General features: G+C 38.4%; 1 protein-coding gene across 1 annotated transcript in view; it reads left to right on the top strand.

The window, feature by feature from the left end:
- The window catches only part of nbas (NBAS subunit of NRZ tethering complex), a 150,458-nt gene that overhangs the window by 109,531 nt on the left and 21,342 nt on the right, over positions 1–19,585 (top strand). The gene's annotated exons all lie outside the window — the stretch shown is intronic.

Below are 19,585 nucleotides of genomic sequence, written 5' to 3'. Positions count from 1 at the left end.
GATCCAAACTACGCAAAACCAAATGCAATATTGGCATTGGCGACCTTTAAATACAAGTCAACAAATTTGTAGAAAATTGGTTAAATGAACAGCAATATTGAAACATTTTCGGAAGTGGTGTATACAGCAGTGATAGGCCAAAAATAATTGAGAAAGTTCTGTGTAACTTCGAATATTACTTTAAAGACTTGGAAAATTGAAGCTCTTTTCTGTCTGTCTGCCATTACAATGATCTGCTGTATGAACTTCCGAACAGTTCAAAGATGAGGTGACGCCTTCTTTAGTGCCTTCCTGGGGCCTTGAATGAGTCCCCTGATTGAATTGCAGCAGGTTTCCATTATTCTGTGTGCAATAACTGAGCTATTTTAATTGAATGATTTGAGTCATTTTAGACCTTCTTCTTTTTCTATACATTATATTCTTTCATCGTCTGTGGGCAATGCATTATCAGTTATTGAAACATTTTCTCATAAAATTTCTAACCCGTTTTATCGTGTGTTCTTTAGTGCTTCATGTGTTGCTTGTGCACCTGTGCCAGTCCCCTCATCTTCCCAGGTGTAACCCTGCATTGAGTGGCTAGCCATTAAGTTTCTTGACTGACTAATTAATGGCCCTAGCTTTGTAATTAATGTGTAAATGTATGCACAGCACCACAGGCTATTGTCAGCACAGGTAGACAGGTGTGTGGGCCCGGACTCTTTAACTAATTGGGTGCTCTCACGACATTTGGCAGCCTCTGATGAAGCGCGCTCGGAGACACGCACGTGCGCTCTTAAGGGACTGTGTGTCGCAGGCATCAGTTAATTAATCTGGTAAAAAGAAGTCCGCTTCTCGTTTTTGATATCACTTCTTCCGCCTTTGTCCCCCAGAGGCTACGGAAAGGTCTTCAAATCAAAGTGTGGCTCGGGGTTGCGTAATATCTTTAATGTTGCGTGGGATGGACTCTCATGTTTGTACTTTTACATACAAAGTCCACTTTTTAATTTAATCTCTACTCATAATTGGTAATCCTGACTCCTAATTGGACTATCGCTTTTTGTTGGCTGTGTTCCTCGGAGACCTGAGCAGATTCAGCTCTGATGGTGCAGTGTTAGTGCCTGAAGCCATGCCTCGCATTCAATAATGGCCTTCTGTGACCTCATCATATTATTTTACAACTGGACACAGAGAGCCAAAGCAGAATTAGTATGTGGTCTGTGCGCTAGCTAATATTACATTGTTTTTTTTGTTTCCCCCCTCCCCTGTCATTTTAGCTCCTGTGACTAATCAGTGCAGATCCCCAGTGTATCATACTGGCTTCATACTACTGTCTCTATCTCTGTCCACAACTACAGATTTAGTACACCTCCAAAACACACACGGATATTACAACTATAAAATCACTTCCTGCTGTGATTTCCATGACAACCACTGTACTGTTTTGAAGTTTACCGTGAATCAGATCCCAGCTGTATGTTAAACTCCACAGTTCCTCTCATCTTCTCTTTCCGCCACTGTCTGTTTGCTGTTGCGACAAAGGCGTCTGATTAGCAGCACCATCTGTGATCAAAGACATAGACAAAACAGCTATATGTGCTAACACTAGAGCACACCACCTTCCTGTCAGCACAAAAAGACAGTTATTTCTAATCAGGTGTGAAGCTGCTGTCGGTGACATCACCCAAGGAACAATGTTACACAATAATGAGATTTGAATCAAGCTTTGATCAAAGAAATGCAGTTCACATCTGATTGTGCTGTCTGCTCTGTCACAGCGATGTGAAGTGTGACTTGCTCTTTGTGCTTCTCCTCTTAATATCCTCAGTGCACAATACTACTGATAGAAACTGTAAATCTCATTAGGTATGAATCAATGGTTGTGTTCCACCAAGGGCAAAACAACTGTAGTGTAACAAAACCTTAACTTTAAATAAAGATATGTTATACTATAAAGACTTTTAATTTAACTATAATGGTACTTGTAATACTTAGCATTTAGCCTATATAAAACAGATGTACTTCATTGATTTAAAATAAAATGTCACTGTATAATTACAACTATATATCATCTAGAAGCAAAACTGTAAAATAATTGACACTTACTGTTGCCATAACAAAAACAATAGTTTCTATGTATATATGTGAGGTCTTTAAAAATCTCATCTCTCTCTAACCACGTGGGTTGGTGTCTGACGAAGACGTGAAATTCTTTTCCACTTAAGCACTGAGCCACATGCTATGTTCTATACCTACTGACACAAGTAAGTATTTGGCTTCCATTTTGCAATTGCCATTTTATTGTGACAAACTGTGGACTTACTTATATATGATTTGTAATTCAGTCACAAATGGTGCAAATGATTTGGCGTATTTAATGCCGAGTGCCCTTCCTGACACAGCCTCTGAGACAACAAGAAAAAGTACAATTCTGTGACCATAGCATATACTCTTAAAGTTATTTTCTACAATATAATGTGGTTGTAAGAAGTTGGTATAAGTTTGTGTGTGGGCATTGTCATTGTATTCATTCTGTGGCATGGACTTGTAAGCTCCCCTGACCATGTACACTGACCTTTTACTTAAAGAGCAGATATAAAGGAATAATATTTTAGAATAGGTTTATATTTTTTAATTGGGAAAAATGTGTATGCAACCTTTATGTGAAAATCAGCTCTCTTTATCAGATGAGTTTGGGACGTATAAGAGACACTTCAAACCAGAAACCAACCAATCAAATTGTACTATGTATTATAGCTTTTGTTGGAATTCATGTACAGTTGGTCTGGAGAAAAAAAAAATCGATTAATTACATTTTAAGTTGAAATCACTGTTGTCACTTTCTTCCATTGAAAATTGCATTGGAAATAAGACAGTCTGCTCACTATAGTCACAGCAAGCAGAGTTTTATAAGTGATGAGCTCTTCCTTTGTGACCCTCACTGAAGAGAAAAGTAAAGGAGTTTCGCACAGGGCAACACTCACTGCTCTGAAATCAGAATAGTGCTGATGCTCTCAAATCGCAGACATCAAATTAAATGTTGTGAAAGCGCAAATCATGTCTTTTCCCCCACATCAGCTACATGTTTAATGCAGCACCAACATTCCTAGGATAAATTTGTTTGTAAATCAACGTTTTATTTTATTGAATTGGAAAAAAATCAATATAAATTCTTACTGTGAGCGAGGTTGCCTCTCCACAGATCTGACTAGCAACTTGAAATCATTTATGTGGCAAAAGAGAAAGTCATGCTTTATACTTGTGAAACATATTGCCACCATTGCTCATCTAAGAGTCCTATCTATGTAGTATCTATGGTCATCTTTTGCCCTGGTGGCAGTTTGGTGGCAGTGTGTTCTATTCATTCCAGTGGACCTTCACGCATTTGCGCCTGTCGTGGAATGAGACACAGGGCTTCATGATGGATGCTGTTTTGGGCCGGTGCTGTCCAGAATGGGTCAGACCAGGCCATGTCAGCCAAAAGGCCAGTGGATGATTCACAGCCTCTGCTTCCCACAAACTCCCTGATAATGGATCAAAGAGGAAACGGGGCAGAGGAATTATGGAAGAGGGAGATAGCTGAAAATAATGACGGATCAGTGGTACAAAAGAAGAAAGATTTTGAAAAGAAAGAAATTGAAAAAGTAGGAGCTGCCAAATATTTACCACCACACTAAATCACCTACTCCATAACCTTAGCGTCCCAAAAGTCTGCAGACTCACAGAGGAGCCTAAAAGATAGGATATGTATTAATGAGCTCAATTGAAATGCTGACATTTAGGCAGTGAAGGAGGAGGCAGGGGGAGGTGAGGCCACTCATAGATTTTGTGACTTCATTTTGAATGATTAGTCATAACAGGCCAGGGTCCAAATGTCACCCCTGTCGAGATTAGAGCCTCTGTTTGATCTGTGTGCATCTGGCATTTAGCCTTTTGTCACTAATAACACTTTATTTTAGAGTGGTCAGTCATGTCAATCATAAACTTAAGATGTGTATGAGGGAAATTTTAAATATAAAAAATCCACAGGTAGAGCTCATGGTTGTGCCCCTCTCACTGCTAGTAAATAGGGTTGTCAGAAGTATTGAAAATCATATACAGGACAGAAATGCACATGAAATAGCTTTTGAAATGTTAGTATCGTGACACTAGTTGTAAACCATTTTTGCTTTTACAGAAGTGAGTTAGCAAAAGGGTAAATGCTCCAGTTATGTGATTGCTCAAAGTCTTTATCCTCACCATCAATACATATATGATAATGTTGTCATTTTACCTATTGTCTTTTACTTTTTGTTTGTATTGGACCCCTCTTATTTGAGCTAGCCACCCTCTGCTACATGTGCCTATGCTAGCGCAGTGCCCTCTATGGGGGTCACAATCTAATGATCACGAGCCAATGGTGATTTATGGGACAAGTCATTTCCCTCCTGTCATTGTCATGGATCATTTGCTTTGACACAATGTTCGCTGTTGTGTGCTCTCAGAGTGTTGGGCCTCAGCTGTTTTAACTACACGCAATGCAAACAAATGCTCTCCTACATTATTATATCTTTGTTGTTTTGAAAGAAATAAACAATAATCTCATAAATCCATCGTTTCATCTTCAATAGACACAAGCAATACATTTTCCCTATTGCTTGGTCCCCTGCTTTCACACACCACCTTTGATTTTTCCTCTGTGCTGGTAATTCTCATTTTGTACGCATCAATTAACCAGAAAATTGCACATTCCCTCTGTTTCTAGTATTCATAGTGTTCATGTAAAATGGGCCACACTTTGTTATGTACACAGACTCGGGGCTCACAGAACAGATGATAGGATTTACATAGTTCCACATAAACACTTGGTTGCTCATATCACATGTGAAGAAGTGATGGCCGACCTTTTGAGTGGCTTAGTACTTTCAAATGTTTGTGTGAGAATGTACACACACCTTGCCATGCTACATATTTCCCTAGGTATTTTATGCATATTTCTAACAATACAATATTTCATTTAGCTTTGATGGTAAGACACAGCAAAAATCTAACATGGATTATTCAGTACGAAAGTTGTAGTTTTGTTGGCAGACCAGAGTATTATGTTCAGTGCTTAATATATGCAGTATGCAGTGTGGCAAAAAAGTATTTAGTCAGCCACCAATTGTGCAAGTTCTCCCATTTAAAAAGATGAGAGAGACCTGTAACTATGAGAGACAAAATGAGAAATAAAATCCAGAAAATCACATTGTCTGATTTTTAAAGAATTTATTTACAAATTATAGTGGAAAGTAAGTTTATGGTCAATAACAAAAGTTCATCTCAATGCTTTATTATATACCCTTTGTTGACGTTTTCTGTAAGTCTCCATAAGGTTTTCACACACTGTTGCTGGTAGTTTGGCACATTCCTCCATGCAGATCTCCTCTAGAGAAGTGATGTTTTGGGGCTGTTACTGGCCAACATGGACTTTCAAACCCCTCCAAAGATTTTCTATGGGGTTGAGATCTGGAGACTGGCTAGGCCACTCCAGGACCTTGAAATGCTTCTTACGAAGCCACTCCTTTGTTGCTCAGACGGTGTGTTTGGTATCATTGTCATGCTGAAAGACCCAGCCACGTTTTAGCCATTGCTGATGGAAGGAGATTTTCACTAAAAATCTTGCAATACATGGCCCCATTCATTCTTTCCTTTACACAGATCAGTCATGCTGGTTCCTTTGCAGAAAAACAGCCCCAAAGCATGATGTTTCCACCCCCATGCTTCACAGTAGGTATGGTGTTCTTTGGATGCAACTCAGCATTCTTTCTTCTCCGAACACAACAAGTTGATTTTTTACCAAAAAGTTCTATTTTGGTTTCATCTGACCGTAGGACCTTCTCTCAATCCTCTTCTAGATCATCCAAATGCTCTCTAGCAAACTTCAGACGGGCCTGGACATGTACTGGCTTAAGCAGTTTCTTCCCCCCCTCCCCCCAGTGGTTCTGGGATTTTTGCTCACCATTATTGTGATCATTTTGCCCCCACGGGGTGACATCTTGGCCATAGTAGAGTTTGGAGTCTGACTGAGGTTGTGGACTGGTGTGTTTTATAATGATAACAAGTTCAAACAGGTGCCATTAATACAGGTAATGAGTGGAGGGCAGAGGAGCCTCTTAAAGAAGAAGTTACAGGTCTGTGAGAGCTAGAAATCTTGGTAACAGGTATATGATCGGCCTTTACTATTGTCCTTGATAGTCTGAGATCAGGGCTTTTTAACGCCGGGATCAATGTTAATAGAAGAGCGTCTGATGTTAAATCACATGCTTCAAATCTCTTTAAAGAACACAATGATGTTCGACAATCCACTTAAACAGTTTACTTTTAATATGAACAGCATGCTGCTAACTGTCTTAATTAGGCGATTATTAGTAAAAATGCATTGTACTGTGACAGTAATACAAACAGCATTTATAGTGTGAGAATGATATATATTATTGCAGTCAGTTGAAACTCCATCCTCGTTTTCTTCGAAACATTTATTGACAAACCGAGAAGATAGACCCAAAATTGAAAAATAAAAGTGGAATTTTCATGAGGGACCATGAACATGAATGGCAGCTGAGTGGAGATATTGAACACAGAAAGAATGATTTTGGTTGAAAGCATGGCCATCAGCTCTGTTCAATTGAAACTGAAGGATTTTGAATTGCAGCAAAAACTGATACACAAATGTCTTTCCAAATGAATGACTCACTAGAAATGAATGCCTTTCTTATGGCCCTCACCAATGGTACAGGTCAGAGCTCATTGATATGGCAGCCCCAGTTTTGCAATAACTTCCATTGCTTTTTGCTGCAGTTATCAAGAGAAAACTTTTTATGCACCATTCTTAACACTTTGTCATCACAGTGGGGTAATTTCAGTCAAGAAAAAGTATAAAAACTTGCCGTCAGAGCAATGAAATAAACAAGCGGGAGAGTGGAATGAATGAGAGCCCGAGGACAGAGGAGACACAGGAGTGGGCAGACTGATGAGGAAGTGCAGCGAGACCAGATAAAGCATTCACCATTATCCTCCTGGCATGTTTTTCCAGCTAAAGATATGCATAATCCCATTATTTTAGCATATTTTCACCTATTAGCATTATTTAATATTTCCTTTTTGGCACTTATGTGGTAAAAGCCTAGCCTGAATGTGGGTGTGCACTAGGCTGTAGAAACTGTGGCGCCTATGGCATGTGAGAACTGTTTTAAGTAGTTTTAGTTCATTATTTTATTAAGAAATGTTGCTCTTTCTAGTGTGCTAATGCACACTAACAGCTGTGCTTGTAGCTTAACTAAACCCAATAAGATCATTATGACAATGATAGGCAATTCAGCCACTTTAGATACAATACAAAAAAATAAAAATACCATAAGCAACTGTGTTAAATCAAATTGTTTTACTCTACTCTACCTTCAAATGATCCATTTAGCTACAGAGTTTGTGTTTTTGTTAAATAATTATTTTTGTAACATCAACCCAATAATAATTGCACTATGTTCCACTTGTCCTCAGATGGTAGATCTTGGAGTTACATTTTACCTTGCTGTGTTCCAGTCGTCTTGTCACTATTGCTTTTGTCATTAGCTCAGAGAAGATGTTACAATAACAAAACATAACATTGTATTCATAACTGCAGAGGCTCAATAGCAGTTACACCTAAAACAATGATCACAGTTTGATATGTTAAGGCATTGTAAAACTAGCAGCCTCGTTAATACCTTATCACTTGATCTGACCTTTATCCTTCTGAAATCTTGAATGTTAATTGTCATCTGTATGCATGCATGATTATGGAAATGTGGACAGGCTGGCACAGTTTAATATTAAAATATACTGTGTGCTCAGACGTGTCAGTTTGTATGACCGCTCCTCTTCCTAACCTTGGACACTTCTCCTCCTGTGTCTCGTCATCTGAGTGGTGGTATCTCTGATCAGTTTTCACACTGCCCTCCAGAGGCTTGTATCCTTATGTATTCTCTGAGGGCATGTTTGGTCTGTCCCACTTTACAAAATGGAGACAACTAAACCTAACCTTATAAAGTATAGACGTCCTTGATTTTGATATTCCTTGTCATGTTTTCATGTGACTTCATGTAATAACTAATGGCAAATGTGAATAAAACATTGTAGAAATATCTTACATATACTACCTTTTAAGGAGTATAATGTAACTTTTCTGGTTAGGGGTTCACCACCTGCTTGTCTACATGGAGTTATTGTTTTGCCTGGAATGTTCCACATTATGACATTAACATCTTCTCCATAGAGACATGCAAGTGGTATCACCACGCAAGTTACAAGACCTCTCATGGTAAGAATGTGTAATGCTATTCTGTGGAACATTTCAGGCAAAACAATAACATCTCAATGGAGACAATCAGGCAAGTTTCATAGTGCTCCTTTAAATGGATATACCCAATGTAATGGCTAATGAGTGTATTTCTGGTCTTTATACATAACATGCTTACTTGGTATAATACATGTTAACCTTCACAGCCTTGACATTTAGCTGCTTTGCCCCTCATGTCCTTTCATCCTTCCCTCCATTTTTTTTTGCTCTGCTTTTCCTTTATGGTGTTGTGTTGCTTATGAAACGTACGACCTCTGCAACTTTATCCCACCGGTCGCAGGGGACATTAGCCAGCGCGGGTCAATGAATATTGATGAGGTGGTTGGGAGTTCAGTCAGTAAAGGCCAGCGATGGCATTGAGGCACATCCCACAAGCTATCCACACTTTACACCTCTATCCCATATTCCGGTATAGCCGACACTATCCTTCCACTCCTCCTCTTCATCTCGCTCAGGTCAAAGGGTGAGATAGTTGTCCATTCACTGAGAAGATTAGCTGTTGACAGTGGCAAAAGTTCACTGCTGTTTGCTGAACATCCTGTACAAATTTGTCTTTGACGTCACCCATGTCTCAGGAGTCATGTTATGTTGAGTGGTTTCCAGGTTGCGGTGTCATGTTTTGATTTTTCATTCCTCTTGCAGACTTCACAGGCACAGCGTTTAGCCATCAATTAGATGACAGCCGTGACAGCTGAGGTAAAAGCCTGCTATAAAAGAGTGTGGGCCGTCAAGGATTGCCTTTTCTGCTCCATTAATGCGTTTAATTGTCAGTGTTATTTATACACTCACTCTGGTAGTGTCATATTATCAATAGTGAAAACTATATTAAGGTAAAAAGATCATACATCTTTTATATGGATTATCTTTATCAATGTTTTGTGTCAGGAAAACCCTTTTGTTAGGTTGCAAGCTGTTGAGAGGTTAGAGTTTGCAAATTTACAATAAAGTTATGATCCAGGTTTTCATGCAACGTTGAATAAAATATAATGAGACAGGAGGGGAACTGTACCACGGACAGCGTTAATTGACTTGAATGCGTACATTTATTTAAGAACTTCTCTGTAGCTAACATACAAGTATATTTACTATTCACTAAAACAGTCTTTAAACTCTCTTTGTTAAGTGGACTTTTCCCATGTCTCTTTACATGTTAGTTTCCTTTGGTGGAAAGTAGTAATACATGTGTCCATGCACATTAATAAGATGGGTCATACCAACCTTGTTCCATTACTTTCCATTACTCCATAAACCTGCACTGGAATACTATATGCCTGTAAGCCACGGCTCTTCAATCAAAAAGTAGTTTAAATTTTTAAACTGTGTGAAAATTAGTATCATCAGTTGATGATCCAGTTTTATAGTAGTGCTGGATTTTGTTTTAGTTGTCTATGATTTCTAAATAAACTGCAGATGCTTTTAATCTGTCCCTGTTATGCAAATAATCCCAATATTTGACAGTGTAAATACTATGGTCTTCGGGGAAAACTTTTGTGAGCAGGTTTTACATGACAAAAAAATATCCAAGTAAGCTAATAAATTTATGATAACAGGTATTTGTTATGTTGCAGGAATTTTCTCATGTACTGCCTCTATATAACGTGAAGCTACACTATAAAAGCCTTATAGAAACCCCACGTGTAAGACCAAAGATGATTAATGGACAAGATACACAACCAAGCTAAAACATTGACGGTACTGGTGTGATTTTGCTTGCCATTTGCAAAAAGAGTTAATTGAATGCATATATTACCCTGGAAAAGTGCATCTGAAAGCCTGTTATGAATGATTGATCACACACTTTACATTAATGTAATATTGCATAAATATTTTTGCAACTGTTGCGAATGCTGGCAGTATTCAGCAGAGTGGATAGCCTGCAGCCAGATCGGGATTGGAGTCCAGGCGGTGATGTTTGATGTGCCTCTTTAGGTTTGCACTAAAAGACATGCAAATGAGAGCAAGTCTGACTTTTTCTAGATGCTTTGAGGTTTTTGGTCAATGCTGCAGGCCTTGATGATTCATTTATAATCCCTGCAATAATAAACAATGTCCAATTTGCACCATTATTAAATAAAACAAGTCGATTCCTCATTAGTTTGCAGCATGCTATTTTGCACTGCATTTTGTTTGAGTATGGCAACCAAATGCTAATATTATACAAAGAAGCTATGAGCATTTTTAACGCGTAATTATGTGAAGCTTCACCAATAGCAAAATGGACATGTCTACCGCAGCTCAAAATGGCAAATGTGTTTTAATGAGGAGTTTGGCTACAAGTGTAAACTTTTATGAGCATCCTCCTAATTTGCAGAGATCAGTTGAAGCTTTGATTTTTGAGTTTTCACTTTTAATAACTTAGATGTGTAATTTTGGAACGTTTTGTTGTAAAGACCCCAATTAGGATATGAAATGGTATGTTTAAATGAAGATGAACCAAGCAAAATGTGTTCGAGCACCATGGACAGCGACACCACATGCAGGATCAGACATGTCTTATTTGGGGATGCAACCGCTCTGTGACCTAACCCCATCTGTACTTTACATGCATATATTTCCAGGTTTTTAGGTCAGGAAAAAAATCTATACACTTCACTGCAGTACTGCAAAATCCCATTAGACAAGAAATGTTTATGTTAACTCTTCCAAACGTGCCTATTCCATACATTCCACTGAGATCTAAGCATAGCAAAGTCTTTTAATGTTTACCTATGCACATTTACTGTCTGCGGGGGCATTTTTCATTCATTGGGGGCACGTCTAAAATTATCTGTTACCTTAAAGTGTTGCCCAGGCGGTAGAAGCGGCTCACGTTTCAAACTGGGCTTTGATCTGGCAGAATATTTATTCAGTTTTCAGTTTATTCCTTTAGCAAAGCAGACAGCATTTAGAGGAATTGACTTCACGTGAGTTTACTGAAGATGTGTTGCAGTTGCATTCATCTGGAGCCCATTAATGGAGTGAATGTAAAATTTGTAGAACAAGGACAAATTTTTCTAATACAAAAAGGGATAATTTACACCAATTATGCAAAATATAACAATATTTTCTTGGTAATCATGTTATGCAAGACCAATCATATTTTTATTAATTAATCAAAAGTGGAACCACAATCGATATCTGTTGCAAGCAAATATATTCTTTTAGAGTCTCTGTCTTTTGCCATTTCATTATCATATCGTGAAGCTGGAGTTAGGCCACACTGCAGTTTTTAATCAGAGTGGAGATGCCCTGTCTGACTGCACAAGCTGTTTCTGTGCCAAAGTAAAGCAGGCGTTGTAATTGCTGTCGCCCTGCTGCTTGGGACTGCTCCTATTGAAACCTTATGAAAACTTGACATTGCTAGAGGTCATTATTTTCTCTTGGCTGTTTCTCCAGAGAGTAAGGAAAAGTAAAATGCATAATAAATAAGTGTTTGAACAGTTGTATTGTTATCCATTGGCTGATCTAAACCATCACTCATCTACAGCAGTAGTATTCAGATTTTTCATAGATAGTTTTGCCTCTTGGATAGCCTGCTTCTTAAATATGCTAAATTATAATTTTACATTATTATTATAGTTTGCGGTTACCCAATATAGTCTTGTTTTTATGTATGTGAGACATTTGAAAAGGCCGAATGTGAAGGTAATTACCAATTATCTGCACTATAGGCTTGTATGGGTCATTCTGTTATAAAAAACCTGGGCCACCTTTGACTCACTACATCACTACATGATCACTGAGCCAATATACCGTATTTTCCGGATGATACTTCACACTTTTTTTCATAGTTTTTCCGGGGGTGCGACATGTAATCAGAAGTGTCTTATGAAAATATTAAAATATATAATTTCACAGCTTCGTCATTGTCGTACTGACAACCATGCGAGGGCACTTTAGGCTTGTGTACCAGTATGACAGACACGCATTCAATGGATTTAGTGATTTGGGATGAGATCGAGAGTAAACTTGTTAGCTTGTTTTTTATGTTTTAGTTATCTGATTAACTGTTAATATCTTACTTTAACATACCAGACACATATTCAGTTCTGTCTAAATAAAATGTGTTATATTTAGTGTGCTTTACTGTTATTCTGCCTGTTGTTCTCTACTTTATTGTTATTATTATAACTTGCCTTTAAAGATAAAATGTCTGTTTCAGATTTTGTAAAATAAATTTTTCCAAAAATTGTAACTTATAGTCCAGTGTGACTTATATATGTTTTTTTCCTTCATTATTATGCATTTTTTTTGGCTGATGCAACTTATACTTCGGAGCGACTAATAGTCATGAAAATACAGTACTTATAAGATACCAATTGCTCTACTTTTGAGATTTGAGCATTTTTCCTGTATAACAAATATATATAAATAAATAATTAATTTTGACAAATGTTAGAATTCTGAGACAAAAATTTGGCAGAAAAGATGTTTATTTTCCCAACATCACAACAAAATTAAAGCAATCTGTGCCGCAATGTTTTTGTTATTAAAATATGTCTCAATTAAGGTTGAGTTCAGATCTGCATAACTGATCTATAAATAATTACGGGTTCCGAATTACTTTGGCAAAGCACTCTGTTTTGTATTTGTAGTCACTGAAAATATGGATTGTTTTTGAGAGAGAAAAATGAATCAATAGGACTAGCTTTGCCGTGTGTGTTATTGTAGCGTGAAGGGCAGCACTTCATATTGACCGCATGTTATTCTGCAAAGCAATAACGCCTCATGTAATTTCATAAAACATCAACAAACTGCACAAAAGGGAAAACATAATTCACACATGCTTTAAGCCCCATTTGAACACCCCATATTTTTACCTTGTAACATTGTAAAGGCTAGCTGGTAACTGCTAGTTGTCATGTTTCATTTAGCCCAGGTGGAGTCCACCATGCTTCCTTAATTTCCCATTTTCTTCCACTTGCTTTTGAGTCATTTCACTAAAAGATTCCAGATTTCAGAGGTGTAGCATGTGGTGTGTGCTTTGCGGAGCATGCAGAGAAAAATCTAATTGACTTTAAATCAGCTGCACTAGTCCATGTGTTTGTGTGGACGCTCGGGGCTCAGTGGCAGTGCAGTTGTTTCATATTGTATCCCACTGTTTGTTGACCCCTCAGTGTTAGCAGCTGCATCAGGAACATATGAGTCCTCTGTTTGCCTGAGCCTCTTTGAACCTGCTGCTATGAGGGCTGTGCATGAAAGAATATTTTTACTTTGTGTTATTCTATGTGGACTAGCCAGCAAATGTAGTGTCTACGGAATGTATAATATATATTTACCTGTTACTTACTAGTTTTACGTAGTATTTAAAGGTACACTACTTTTTAGGTAGAGGGTTCTGCAACATGCTTGTCTGATGGAGACGTTATTGCTTTGCCATGAGTACAATGATTGATTTGAAGCCCATCTGTATTGTCTGCGAAAAAGTGGGTCAGCCATCACTGTCTAATAGAGGAGAACAGCACTGTGTGAAATGTAAAGGTTCAAAAACTGCGAGAATACCTCACCTGCTTGTTAATCATTGATACCAGAACATTTACATGACTGCATAAGGCTAAGGACCAGCCACACCAAAACTGAGACGGGAAAGGAAGGAAAAGCAAAACTGGATACTTTGTTAACACAATCGCAATTTAATAATCTGGTAACTTTTATACACACATCTGCCCCTGTTTTTAATCTTTTATATGGACTTGAATACAGTGTGTTTTGTTTGTTTTTCTGCTTGTATTGTATTTTAAACAGAGCGCCCATAAAAAAAGAGAGCCCATGTGCTCTCATTGGGTTTCCCTCTAAAAATAAAGATAAAGAAAGAAAGAACGGTCCACAGTGTGACTTTTAACAGATTTGTCTTTCCTTTTGTCCTATTACTGTGATTTGGGTGAGTGTTTAACAATTCTTGCATTATATTGGTCACTACATGCTTGAGTAATACCTTTAAATGACATTTTTTGGCTAACAACAGCTTTTATGGGAAATTTTAAAACAACACCATCTAAATATGCATGTGCCACTCATAAATATGTTTTTTGTGTGTGCCAAAGGGTCAATATTTGTATCTTTAATAAGTGTTACAATTAAAATAGTATTAGTCTCAGTAATTTAGCAAGATTTCTCTGCAAATTGAATTTCAGAGCTGGACCCTGACTCCACTCAAATTTGTCATTCCTATTCCTTTTCCTCTTCTGTGTTTTTTTTTTTTTTTTTTTTTTTGGTGAAGAGCATTGGAGCTGACAGAGCCTGTTGTTGACCGTAGTTGAATCATACCCCACCCCGCACTCAGCATCTCTAATGGCACAGTGACACATCACACCGCTGCTGCTCTCATATGTAATAATTGTCACAAACCCCACAGAGACGGGGCAAAAGACACAAAATACCATCTGTGCTTAGATCCATGGACTGGAAGAGACTAATTGAGTCATATTCACCACATTTAAATCAGGGCTAATCCAGAACTAAACCAGGTCTTACCAAGGAGTAATTCAGTACAATATTATGTCTAGAATATATCACTATGTAAGGTCTAAAGTAAACTAAAAGGTCTGGTTGTAGTGCATGTTGTTTGTCTCAAAGTCTGTCCCCGCTTGGACTAGTTCTTTCTGTCATTGTGTCCTTGGGTAAGACAATTCACCCACTTTGCCTATGAATGTACAGAAGTAGTACAAGTAGTTTATAATCAGAGTGTAAACTGAGCAAACAATTTACCAATAATTGCTATATAAGAGTAATGGATTGTTATTCTCATTTTGCCCACACCAGGTAGAATCTTGTTTTAACAATTTCTGTGTACTATCACCACAGTTTGAGAACCACTGGTCTAAACAACGTAAACTGTTGCAATTACCTCCTCTTTAACAAACTGCTTCTCTGGCCTTTCGTATGGGAATAGCTGAAGGTAATGAAGACTTGAAGTGTTTCGAGCAGGACGACTGGAACAGAAAGCTAATAGATTACACTAAAGAGCGGGAAGCCATTGCGTGATAGGCCTATAAATAGTATGGAGGGGGACTGATAGGTAGCCACTCTGAGTGTATATTCAGATGGGCTGAGTGACTGAGAACCCCACTGTCTGATCGAATTTGTCAGCGGCCCAGATGGATGTGGTGCTAGCGGCTGTTACTCTTACCTCCTCCCTTCCTTCCAAGCTCCTTCTTTGTAGCTCCTTCCTCCTAGTTCCTCTTTCCTAGCTCCTCCTTCCTTGCTCCTCCTCCCTAGTTCCTCCTTCCTTGCTCCTCCTTCCTAGTTCCTTCTTCCTAGCTCCTTTATCCTAGCTTCTTCCTCCTAGCTCCTTCATCCTAGCTTCTTCCTCCTAGCTCCTCCCTCCCAACTCCTCCCTCTTAGCTCCTCCCTTCATCTTTCTAGCTCCTCTTTCCTAGCTCCTCCCTCCTACCTCCTTTTCTTAGCTCCTCACCCCTAGCTCCTCCTTCTAGTTCCTCCTAGCTCCTTCCTCCTAGCTCCTCCTCCTAGCTCCCCTACAATGCCCTCATGGCCTTGTGCGCTTGGGGTTTTGTACAGAACCACAGAGGAAATGCACATTTTAATAGGCACATAATTAATTGCCATCCCTCCTTGTTAAGGAAATAAAAGCCATGCTACCTCACAGTAATTGGTTTTGATTTAATCTGTGTTTTAATGGAGGTAAGGAGCTTTGGTGCTGTTTGGTGCAGAAAAATTGGCAGGTTTGAGGTGTATGTAATGGAAATATGGTTTGCTCTCTGCACAACATTGCACACTTGGTTTGCATAGCTTGGACAATTTAGGCAAAAAAAATTATGTTTAAAAAAATGGCATTCAATCTTTAGCTATTTTAAAATTGTACATTCTCTAACTTAACGTATTTCAGATGGAACAAATCAGAAATCAGAAATATTTCAACACATTTAATTAATTCGTGAAATTTCATTTTGACATTGCTCAAAGGTGTTTATTGGAGTACCAGAGTTAGACTCAAATATTTCAAAATTAAGCCAAATCACTGTTATTTTCCTAATTATTTCAAATCAGCCGGTTGTCACATCAATTACAATTGTGAAAGTGGAACATTTTCAGCACTAGTCTCTTTTTGGGTTTTTAAATTCTAACAAACGTCCCAATCCAAATACAGTAAATCTATTGAATTCTAATGGGAAAAGCTATTGTGCGTTACTAAACCATACATCTCTGTTTAGCACTCTTCAATATCTTTAAGTGCTGCATTTTCCCATTGCAATCCCATTTGAGGTAAGCACTCCCAGAATCACCCATTCCATATTTATTCCATACAACACCAGTAAGAGTGCCTGAATATAGCCTCTAAATGTTCAGTATTCAGCCGTCATATCAGTAAAAGCAATAACAATGATGAACCAGCATTGGGCTGCAGTTTACATTCACTGATGGATTTGTAAGCTTTAGATTGTGGCGCGCTGCTTTTTACAAGTAGTTAAGATTCCATTTCTGTTTCTCTCATGACCTCCATTTTGCAGAAGGTCCTGAAATCCAGCTTTGCTCATTTATCGTCCCATCCCTCCATCAACGGAACACATTTCTAAACGTGCCGTATAGTGCCTGGATATTTAGCGTGCATATAATAAGGGTTCATCATGGCAAATCACAATGTGGATCTGTCATTAGGGATTCATATAATGGTGAGCGCCGCTTAATGTGGGATAAATGTGTACTGCAGCTCATTTATGAGACAAAATGCATTTTTCAGGTTAATAATTTATTCTGAATGAACTTGGTGTAACCTAGAGTGCAAAGGGGTGACATACACATTCAAGTAGATTACTGAATGTAATAAATGATGACATGTATGCATGATGTGTGTATGATTGTAAGGGCTAAAAGCAGCATCTTTGTCTGTGTTTTTTCCTGTAGAACAGGGGTGTCCAAACTATGCCTTCAGTTGAACTGGCCCAATTGATCATAATCAGTACTTTTTGCGGTAAATTTGATTAATCCTGCCAATATAACCTAACCTTGTCATATAATATTTCAAGCCTTATTTAAAGTATGACGTCAAAACTACGTTAAATGCACCATCTGAATTATCCACTGTATTGACCACTGCTCTATGGCCCTCCGTGTAGAATATTTTTCAAGATATGGCCCTCTGTGAAAAGAGTTTGGGCACCCCTGCTGTAGAAGAAACTGATGGGTGATAGAGTTGTTTTAGCTCTGTATGTGGTGCTGGGTACAATTTGGCCACAGAAAATATATATATAAAAATACTAGGGATTGGGAGATTAGGGATTGGAAACTTTTAAAGGCACACTTTGTAACTTTTCTGCTGGAGGATTCCAAGAATATGTTAATGCTTTGCCTGGAATGTTCCACAGTATGGCATTAAGCATGTCTATCTCTATGTCCTGCTTGCTTCCATAAAAGTATACAAGTTCAGTGTAGGAAATCAATAACATCTCGATGTAGACAAGCAGCTGTTGATCCCTCCCCCAGAAAAGTTGCATAGTGCACCTTTAAATATTTAATTTTTATCCCAAAAAATATTTGGGAAAAAGATATAAGAGGTGTTGTTTTTTTGCATTTTTTCCTTCCTCTCACTGCTGAGCTCCATTGTAGGTAACAGCTGGTATTGGTAGGAGATAAAGTGATATTCTTGTGGGTGATGGAGGTGTTGTGGCGATGAGACGGGTGTGTGTTAGATACAGTAATGCTCCTCCTCGTGGCTTCACATGTTGAGGCAGGTTCAGTTGTGCTGTAGCTGAGGTGTTTGAGGGGCTAGAGGAGATTGTAACCTGTCATGAGGTGGTGACAGCACTGCAAATGTGAAGTATTCCCCCTGCTGAGGTGGTGATGGGATAGAGGGAGTGAGGGGTCTGATAATCATACTCTCTGGGCTCAGATTGGGATGAAGTGAAAGTAGATGGTTTGGTCTTCAGATATTGATGAGGGACAGAGGGGTGAGTTGATGATGATGTGATGGGCTAGGTGCCATGCTGTTAGTTCAAAGTGGTTAAGGAGGGGAGTCATTGGGTTTGGTTGTTGAGTATTGGTTAAAGGGGACATATTTTGCAAATTCAAGTTTTCTGAGCTTTTAACCATGTTATAATGGTCTTCGCCATCATCGCCTTACTCAGAGTTGTATTTTGGTTGATTTGTGAATGTTTGAGTAATCCTATATCGCCCTGCTTTTGGGACTTGAGGGCTCAGAAAATTTCTGTTTTCACCTACCCCTTATCCCGACATGCATCCTTCTACTTTGTTGCAATTATTAGAAAAACTACTACTCTGAATAGTACACATAGGGTCCAGAAGTGTCAAATTTAACTTAAAATTTACCAACTGCTACAGTGAAATCCCCCTCTAGAGAGGCTGGGCCTATAATCTCTGCAGATTTGAACAGGAAGTCAGTCGTCCAATTTCTGTTATTAAGCCATTTGAGATCAATATTTGGTTTACAATGTAACTTATGTTTCATTTCAATACTAAGTACTTGGAACAACAACATAATATATCTAATTTCTTTCTTTCTAAAGAAAATAGATTTTTGCACCAGTGGCATTTTGCTATTGAGGTATTTATGAGATATTTAGTTAGCAAAGTAGTCAGATGGCTAAAAATTGTGAACTCGGTGTAGAAGAAATGGCAGTAGCAGGAGACTTTAATGGCAGTGATTATCTGTCTTGCCGTTATAATCTAAAACACATTTATTTAAACTGTTTTTGTTATGGCATATCCAAAGATGCCGGCTCAGCAGCCACCAATACAATATCTCTTTGCCCCTGAGTCCCTAAAATGATTTAATTGGATCTTCATTGTAATAAATGTTGCTCCACTCAAGTGAAGTTGCTGCATTGGGACATTGAAATGCACGAAATATCTAAGTTTGTTTGGCTCTGTGTGTGTGTGTGTTTGTGTGCGTGCATGCATGCACATGTGTGTCTGCGTGTGTGCATGTGTGTGAGACTTGTCTCTGGCAGGTTAGAGAACTTTCCCTTCAGAAATCAGCTGCTCCCTCAACTGTTAAATCACACTCCAACCAGTCTTTGAGGAGAAAATTAATTACTTTGCCTTCCCCGTTTTCTGTGTGCATTATAGGCTTGCCTCATTCTCTTTTAACCTATTTCTGTTTATTACTTTTGCCTGCAAACTGCTTTTCAGTCTTTTTGACATCTTGTTCCTAGATTTAATGTGTAAAGTTGAGCCTTGTGAATGTTGATTTTTGGTTAGTAACATCTTGCCCACAATCCGTGCTGCAGTCAATAGATGTCAAGTATCTTTGTCACAGTCAGGGTCACTTTGAGATCAATGTGAACTTTGTCATGGGGT

This window comes from Periophthalmus magnuspinnatus, chromosome 24 (assembly GCF_009829125.3).
Source record: "Periophthalmus magnuspinnatus isolate fPerMag1 chromosome 24, fPerMag1.2.pri, whole genome shotgun sequence".
Classification (NCBI taxonomy): Eukaryota; Metazoa; Chordata; class Actinopteri; order Gobiiformes; family Gobiidae; genus Periophthalmus; species Periophthalmus magnuspinnatus.
The sequence above is the reverse complement of the archived record's forward strand: the minus strand, read 5'-3'. Positions and strand labels throughout refer to the sequence as shown.